Raw genomic sequence first — 8,452 nt, 5'->3', positions numbered from 1 at the left:
CCCCTAGAGTCTTCAGAGAGATCATGGCCCTGCCAACACCTTGATTTCAGACCTTTGGCCTCTCGAACTGTGAAAGAAGAAATTGCTGTCATTTTAAGCACCTAGTTTGGGGTAATTTGTTAGGGCAATTCTAGGAAACGAATACACCATGTTACTTGTTTTCATACTTTCTTTATACTTTTCTTTCCTAGCTTTTATCAGATAATTATTACATATGAATTACCAAGAAAGCTGATGGAATAATAACACTAGTCTGTCATTTTAGTGAGGGCCTCCTTAAGAGAGACCACCATAGTCCAAACCAATATCTCAGATGGTAAGGGCTTTGAAAGGCACATCATTTTGAGGGAGACTGGCCCTAAAATCACAACATGTTGGTAGCTAACTACTTCAGCTTCTAAAAACTAGACTTAAGTATCACAGAGGTGCTTAATGTGTAAGCTATCCAAACTGGACATTTTTTAAATAGAAACAGATTGCTACCAAAGGGCACTGACGTAGGAGTCAGAATCATTGGTATAGCTTCCCCTCTTTGTGTCCAGGGATCTTGGGCAAGTCACTCAACCTCTCTGGGTCCAGGTTCCTCAACAGCAAAAGGAGGTAGTTTGGACCAGACAGTTTCCACAGTCCCTCTGGCTTGAACATTCTGTGGCTTTATGATTCTAATGTGGAGCAATAGTAAAAAGATAGTATTTACTTCTTTATTTTTTAAGATTTATTTATTTATTTGAGAGAGAGAGAGAGCAGGAGGAGGGGCAGAGGGAGAAGGAGAGAGAGAATCCCAAGCAGAATCCCTGCTGAGCACAGAACCTGACTCAGGGCTCAATCCCAAGACCCTGAGATCATGACCTGAGCTGAAATCAAGAGTCAGCTGCTCAACTGACTGAGCCACCCAGGTGCCCCAAGATGGTATGTACCAGGCTCCCTGTTCACTACTAGCCTGCTTCCACGAACAGTGTCAGAATCCAGGGATGAAACATTACTCCAAGGAGATGACCCAGGCTGGTGCTGGACCAAGAAGGATTCTGCTTGAAATATGTAACTACTAGTTCTGTCCACGTTTGTTTTACTTGACGGAAGTAACGATGTAGATATTTCCAGGGCTCTCATTTAAAAAAAAAAAAATTAAAGTGGCTAGGCTAGCTGGTCACTTCCTATCCTTGGACAGCAATGTATTCACCTGTAGAAAAAGAGGTAAAGGAGATGGAAGCTGTGATTCTCAATGTCTCTTCCAGTGCTGTGACTTCAAGGCAGTTTTTTGTCAAGCTAGAGAGAGAGAGTGGCCTTGAACTAAGTACCAGGTCATCAGGTCAATCTCAGGAACTGGTGTTCACCCTACTATTTCTTCTCAGAACCATTGTGTGGGGGCAGTCTGTCTCCCCCAGAACATGCTTTTGGCAAGGATGAAATCTTAGCTCTTACTAATTATGTGGACCTTGACAGAATCACTGGATGGTTTGAGCCTAAGCTTCCCCATCTATAAAACAGGGATAGCTACTTATTTTGCTTAGCATAATACTATCTAGCTCCATCCACTTTGTTGCAAGTGGCAAGATTTTGTTCTTTTTTTATGGCTGAGTAATATTCCATCATATATATATATACATATATACATATGTATATATATATGCCACATCTTCTTTATCCACTCACTTGGGCTGTTTCCATAGTTTGGCTATTGTAAACATTGTTGCTATAAACATTGGGGTGGGTGTATCCCTCCGAATTAATATTTTTTTTATTCTTTGGGTAAAATACCTAGTAGTGTAATTGCTGGATCTGGGTAGTTCTATTTTTAAGTTTTTAAGAAACCTCCGTACCGTTTTCCAGAGTGGCTGCACCACTTTGCATTCCCACCAATAGTGCATGAGGGTTCCCCTTTCCCTACATCCTTGCCAACACCTGTTGTTTTTTCTATTGTTGATTTTAGTCATTCTGACAGGTGTGAGGTGGTATCTCATTGTAGTTTTGATTTGTATTTCCCTGATGATGAGTGATGCTGAACATCTTTTCACGTGTCTGTTAGCCATCTGTACATCTTCTTTGGAAGAATGTCTATCCATTTCTTCTGCCCCCCCCTTTTTTTTTTAAAGATTTTATTTATTTATTTGAGAGAAAGAATGAGATAGAGAGAGCATGAGAGGGGGGAGGGTCAGAGGGAGAAGCAGACTCCCTGCTGAGCAGGGAGCCCAATGTGGGACTCGATCCCGGGACTCCAGGATCATGACCTGAGCCGAAGGCAGTCGCTTAACCAACTGAGCCACCCAGGCGCCCTCTTCTGCCCCCTTTTTAATTGGATTATTCGGTTTTTGGATGTTGAGCTTTATAAGTTCTTTACATATTTTGGATACTGACCCTTTATCAGATATGCCATTGCAAATATCTTCTCCCATTCCATAGGTTGCCTTTTAGTTTTGTTGATTGTTTCCTCACTGTGCAGAAGCTTTTTATCTTGATGAAATCCAAATAGTTCATTTTTGCTTTTGTTTCCCTTGCCTCAGGAGACATATCTAGTACTATGGCTGATGTCAAAGACGTTACTGCCTGTGTCCTCTTCTGGGATTTTAATGGTTCAATCACTAAATTGTACATCTGAAACTGATAGCACACTGTATGTTAACTAGAATTTAAATAAAGCCTTAAAAAACAAACAAACAAAAAACAGGCATAGTAACTGGTAAAGTTGTAAACCTGTCAAGAGTTCAGCAAAAATGCCTAGGTTTTCGAGTGTTATTTTCCATAAACCTTGGGGGCACAAAGGAAAGACAACCGCGGTGTCGTAAGCACACTGCCGCTCGCTGACTACCAGACCAGCTACGACTGGCGGTACCAAGCGACACTACCCGTTACTTCTGTGATACCACTGTCACTTTTGGCACTCACTCCGCCCAAACCCCGCCGGGGTGATTACCCACAGCTCTGCCCTCCACGCCACTCTTCTCGGTTCAGGCCCCGCCCCTGGCTCAAGCCCCGCCCCCGGAGGGGCGCTTCCACCCCGCCTCCCGGCGTGCGCGCTCCCTGCGCTGGCGGTGACGCGCACGGGCCGGCGTCGGGCTGGCGGTCCTGCTCCCGGAAAGGAGCGGAGCCTCCAGGAAGCCGGTTCCGCGTTGCCGCCGCCACCACCGCGCTGCGGTGGCCGTGATGTCCTCCGGTCACAGCTTCCCGCTGCCAGGAGCTCCGGCCGCCGAATCGGGTGCTGCCGAGCAGGTGAGGCGGCCTTACCGGCGCGGACGACGGGAGGGCGGAGAAGCGGCCGGCGGAGCTGGGACGGTTGAAGTGTGGGGCCCGGCGCGGCAGCGAGGGCCGCGGATGAACCCCTCTGTCCGGGGAGCCCTCCCCGCGCGGGCTGGCGGTCTTCCTGGAGTCCGCGGCGCTTCCGCCGCCCGGGCCGCGCGGCCACATCCGGGCGCCCCGGCGGTCAGCCCCCGTGACCCCGGGCAGCAGGTGCTCTCCCCCAGCCCCTGGCAGGAGAAACTGGCATGGTGCTGTCGCGCCTGCTCCGGTGACCACGCTGGATTTTCGCTCTCTCACACTCAGTGTGGGCGGATCTGGCCCCCACTGGGGAGAGACCTGGCGAGGGAGAGGGGATGCTGCACCGATTGCTTCTTGCCTGCCGCCTCATCCTAACATTGGTACTTTCAGCCTCGGTTTTGCTTTGCTCTGCTTACTAAGTTTTATGCTTTAGATTGCCCCTTGGAAAAATAGAACTAACTGGGCAATAAAGTGATTGTGAGAGCAGTGTTTCTCAAACCTGAGTAATGCGTGGACACCTTTTAAGGACACAGATCGCATTCTGTAGAATATATCCCAGAACTTACAAGAGCCCCCAGACCCGTTAGATGAAGACTGGTGCAGAGCATTTTCAGAGAACATTTATCACTATTAGGAAGGAAAAGAGATGCTTTACAGTTCTGGAACTTCAATGCTAGAAGATAAACTAGAAATCATTAAAGAATTCTAAATTAGAGACTCAAATCCCTAGTTTGATTTCACATGGCAGCGTTTACCGTGTCTTGCTTTGCGTAATGAAATTTTTCCAGCCTTGGAGGCTTAAAAGAATCATTCTTTGTGATATTTTGTGTTTGATGTTATCTTGTCTTTGTATTAGGTTTATTCAGTTTGACAGATTAGCAGAATTTTAGAATGGGGTACTAATTTGCATAAGTGGTTTAATGATTTCTTTCTGTGTTTACCTTAGCATTGATTAATCACTTGTGTCTGTTACATATTGAATCTATGGTTTACATTCTTCCAGGTCTAACTGGAAGGCCTGATCTCAACTCCTGTGTCTATAGTCTAGAAAGAAGGAAAAAAGTAATAAAAGTTGATCTAAGGATTTATATCTTGTACATATTTATTCAACATATTTAAAATAAACTACGCTTGGGGTGCCTGGCTCGCTCAGTCAGTAGAGCTTGCGACTCTTGATCTCGGGGTCATCAGTTTAAGCCCCATGCTGGGCATGAAACCTACTAAAATAAATAAATAAATAAAATAAAACAAATACACTTGAATAAAGAGAAGATTCGGAGTGTGGGAAAACGTTAGAAAGTAAAACAGGTTAAATCTTGTCAAAGAAAAATGTTGGACCAGTGCTTTGAAAGAAGTGTAATATTGAGAGGAGAACATACTAGAAGTGATATTAGTAAAGGCCAGAGGCAAGAATGAGAAGAGTGTATGTGGACAAGAAGAGACCCACCTCACTACAGCAGAGAGATGTTATCTGGGGCTGAGGAGAGAAGTTGATAAAATTAGATGGGACCAGTTGATGGATGTTAAGATTTCAGATGCCACACAGGGAAGTTGGTGTTGACCTGTAGGCTCCAGAAGTTTCTTCAGCTGATCATATTTTGAAGGCAGCATTTTACACAGGTGTTTCTGAAGTGTCATGTTCAGAGTAAAGGCAGAAGGTAGTTGATCTACCTAGAGTCTGTCTTGAGGTAGTGATGTCTGCTGTGGTGATTTTAGATGTGTGAACTAACTGATTTAGATGTGTGTTTGAAAAAGACTTGACAGGACCCAATGAATGATACAAGATGTAGACACACAGATAAGTAGGATTCAAGGTTAAGAACCAGGTGACCCCAGCCAGTAGTGATATCCCACTTGGCCTAGAGAATTTGGACGGTGGTGTTAGTTTCTGCCAAAAGATTGTGACCCCAGATTTGGGCTAAACAAGTTGTAGTAACAGGGTGTCAGTAAGCTCAGGATGTGGAATTGGAATTTGAGGAAAGTCAGAGTTGCAGATTTCTGAAATTGCAGAGGTGATGCAGGAAAAGTGTGACCAGTAAAAGGTCATTTAAAATAGGGACCAGTATTTTGCAAATGAATAGTGAGAGGTAGGAAGAGGTTTGATTAGGACTTGCTATTGAAAAATAAAATTTTTAAAATTAAATATTGAAGAAAATGTAGATCATAAATGCAACTATGTGCATTCTTCTAAAACAAAGAATGAATTAAGTTATTTTGACGTCTTTCCCCACAACCCAGTGAGGCACAGCATCCTGCGCTTCCCTTTGGCTTCTCATTCTCCCAAGGCAGTTGTTTCTTTTTCTTTTCTTTTTCTTTTTTTTAAGATTTATTTATTTTAGAGAGAGGAGGGAGAGAAACACACGTGCATGTGAGCAGGGGGAGAGGCAGAGTGAGAGAATCTCCAGCAGGCTCCCCGCCGAGCACAGAGCCCCCGCTGCAGGGCTCCATCCCATGACCCATGAGGTCATGACCTGAGCCCAAACCAAGACTCGGACACTCAACCTACTGAGCCACCCAGGCGCCCTGACAGTTGTTTCTTCTTTTTCTTTTTCTTTTCTTTTTTTTTTTTAAGATTTTATTTTATTTATTTGACAGAGGGGGAGCGGCAGGGAGAGGAAGAAGCAGGCTCCCTGCTGAGCAGTGACCCCCCCCCCCCCCCCCCCACACCGGGGGCCCTCCCCCGCCCCCCGGGGCACCATCTTAGCCCAGGGCGGACGCTTAACCGACTGAGCCACCCAGGTGTCCCCTGACAGTTGTTTCTTTCTTACAAAGTTCTGCCTAAGTGTGTGTGGGCTCCTTTGATTGTTCAAGGTCCTCTTGTAATCCTGTGATATTTATATCATTCTTTTCTTCATGTCAGCTTACCTTTCCGTACTGAGGTCTAGCTCTCCCAGAGTCTCATTTGTCTATGATTTTGTTTGCTTGTGATTTGAGAATTTGCTAATGTCTGTCTCATTGCATGCTGCATTTTCCACCAGAAGAGCCATTTTACTTTGCAATTGATTTATATTGTTTTCACTGTTTTTCTTAGGACTAACAGTGAGAAACTGACAGAGACATTGAACCATGACCTTATGGACTTTTCTCCACTAGAGAATGTTCAGCTAAGGAGGGCCTCCCCACTAGCTGAAATCATGAGTCAGTGCAACTCTCTGGTGGTAGGTCTAACACAATTTAAGCCTTTTAAAAACATGGCAGTTTTATGTAACATTTGAGTTTGCCTTCCTAAACTCTGGTGCCAAGATTCTTAGCTACAAATACAATTGGAGTTTACATTTTGAGATCAAATTACCATATTGCTGACTGCTGGGTAATAGTCATACTTTTGTCCTAAATAAAAGTAATTTCTGCAGCAGTTTATAAGCTGTCCTATTTTCCTCTCTCTTTAAGCACCAATTTTGTCACTTACAAAAATATCTATCCTTTTTGTCAAAATCCTCACGTATCTCAAAAAAAAGTTCTAAGACAAACACCAGATTAAGTAATGTTTACCAAGTTTGCTATGATCATTCTAAACAGTGCAACTTCCTTGAAATGTGTTCTCTTTTCCCTTCTCCCATTGAAAGTGTACCTCTCACCTCCAAGAATCTTTTCCTGTTCCCTAGCCTCCAGTGTGCTCTTCTCTGAACTGTTATAGCAAGAGTCCGGATAATTTAACATTGCCTTTTGTTATTTTCTTGATTATTTTATGGGTATTAGAATTTTCTCTGTAATCAGTCTGCACACTCCTTGAAAACTGGAGCCAGGTTTGTTAATCCTCTGCGCCCTTCCTATCCCTTCCAAGCTCGCATCATTGAATCATTAAAGGTCTTTCTTCCCCCAGGTCCTTGACTTTAAGCTGTTAGTTAGAACATTCTTTTCTTTTGTTCTTAGTTCAGCTCTCGCATAATTATCAATTTTTAAAAATGTTCAGATTCGAATTCCTATGTCATGGTTTCTAACATAAGCTTTCTTGATATATCCAGAAGAGGATTTGATGCTGGAAACTGGAGATCTCAGTTGAAGGTAGCTTGTTGTTTTGTATTTTTTAAGATTTTATTTATTTATTTATTTGACAGACAGCGAGAGAGGGAACACAAGCAGGGGGAGTGGGAGAGGGAGAAGCAGGCCTCCCTCCAAGCAGGGAGCCCGAAGCGGGACTTGATCCCAGGACCCTGGGATCATGACCTAAGCTGAAGGCAGATGCTTAACAACTGAGCCACCCAGGCGCCCCTGAAGGTAGCTTGTTAAAAATAGTTTTGTTGTCTCTTCTGCTGATAAAATTCATCTATGCCCTTTAAGAAATAAAGGCAAACCTAGGGAAGAAAAATAGATGATCTGTTATCTCACTACTTCGCAGTAACCAACCACTGTTAACATTTTGGTTTCTGTCCTTCCATTCCCCTGCTCTATGTGTGATGTGTTTTTTTCACGTAATATATCATGGATATCTGTCTCTGTCAATAAATACAGTTCTGCATCATCACTTTTAATAATTATACTGTGCTCCACACTGCAGAAATGGTCCACATGTAATGTAGCCCACCCCCTATAATGCACATCAGTAACCATGTTTTGCTATTATACCCAATACTATCATGAATTTCTTTACACGTTTTAATTTTTTTAACGATTTTATTTGAGAGAAAGCGAGAGCAAGAGAGTGCACAAGTGGGTGGGAGGGGCAGAGGGAGAGGGAGAAGCAGACTCCCTGCCGATGCAGGACTTGATCCTGTATCATGATCCCAGGGTCCTGGGATCATGACCTGAGCCCAAGGCAGATGCTTAACTGACCAAGCCACCCAAGTGCCCTACACATATTTTAGTGAATTTACCCTAAGGTTGAATTTCTGTGTGATAGAGCACAGGGTAAGCATGTTTAAAATTTTTATATATGTTACCCATATACCCATACCCCAGAAGGTTAGTACCTGTTTAGATTCTCCATGACAGTATTCCCCTTTGTTAGCAAAGTATTGTCAGACTTTAATCTCCACCAATCTGATAGTGGTGAAGTCTTGTTTTTCTTTATGTTTCTCTAAATACAAATGAAGTTATATCAGCCATTTGTATTTCTTATTTGGTGAATTTCCAATTATCCTTGCTCATTTTTCTATTTCAGTGTTTCTCTTATTTATTTAGAAGAACCTTTTATATATCAGGGATATTTACCTTTTGTTATAGATGTTTCAGGTAACTTTCCCAAGCCTTGTGTATTTGG

Source organism: Neomonachus schauinslandi, chromosome 2 (assembly GCF_002201575.2).
Source record: "Neomonachus schauinslandi chromosome 2, ASM220157v2, whole genome shotgun sequence".
Lineage (NCBI taxonomy): Eukaryota > Metazoa > Chordata > Mammalia > Carnivora > Phocidae > Neomonachus > Neomonachus schauinslandi.
Note: the sequence above shows the minus strand (reverse complement) of the source record.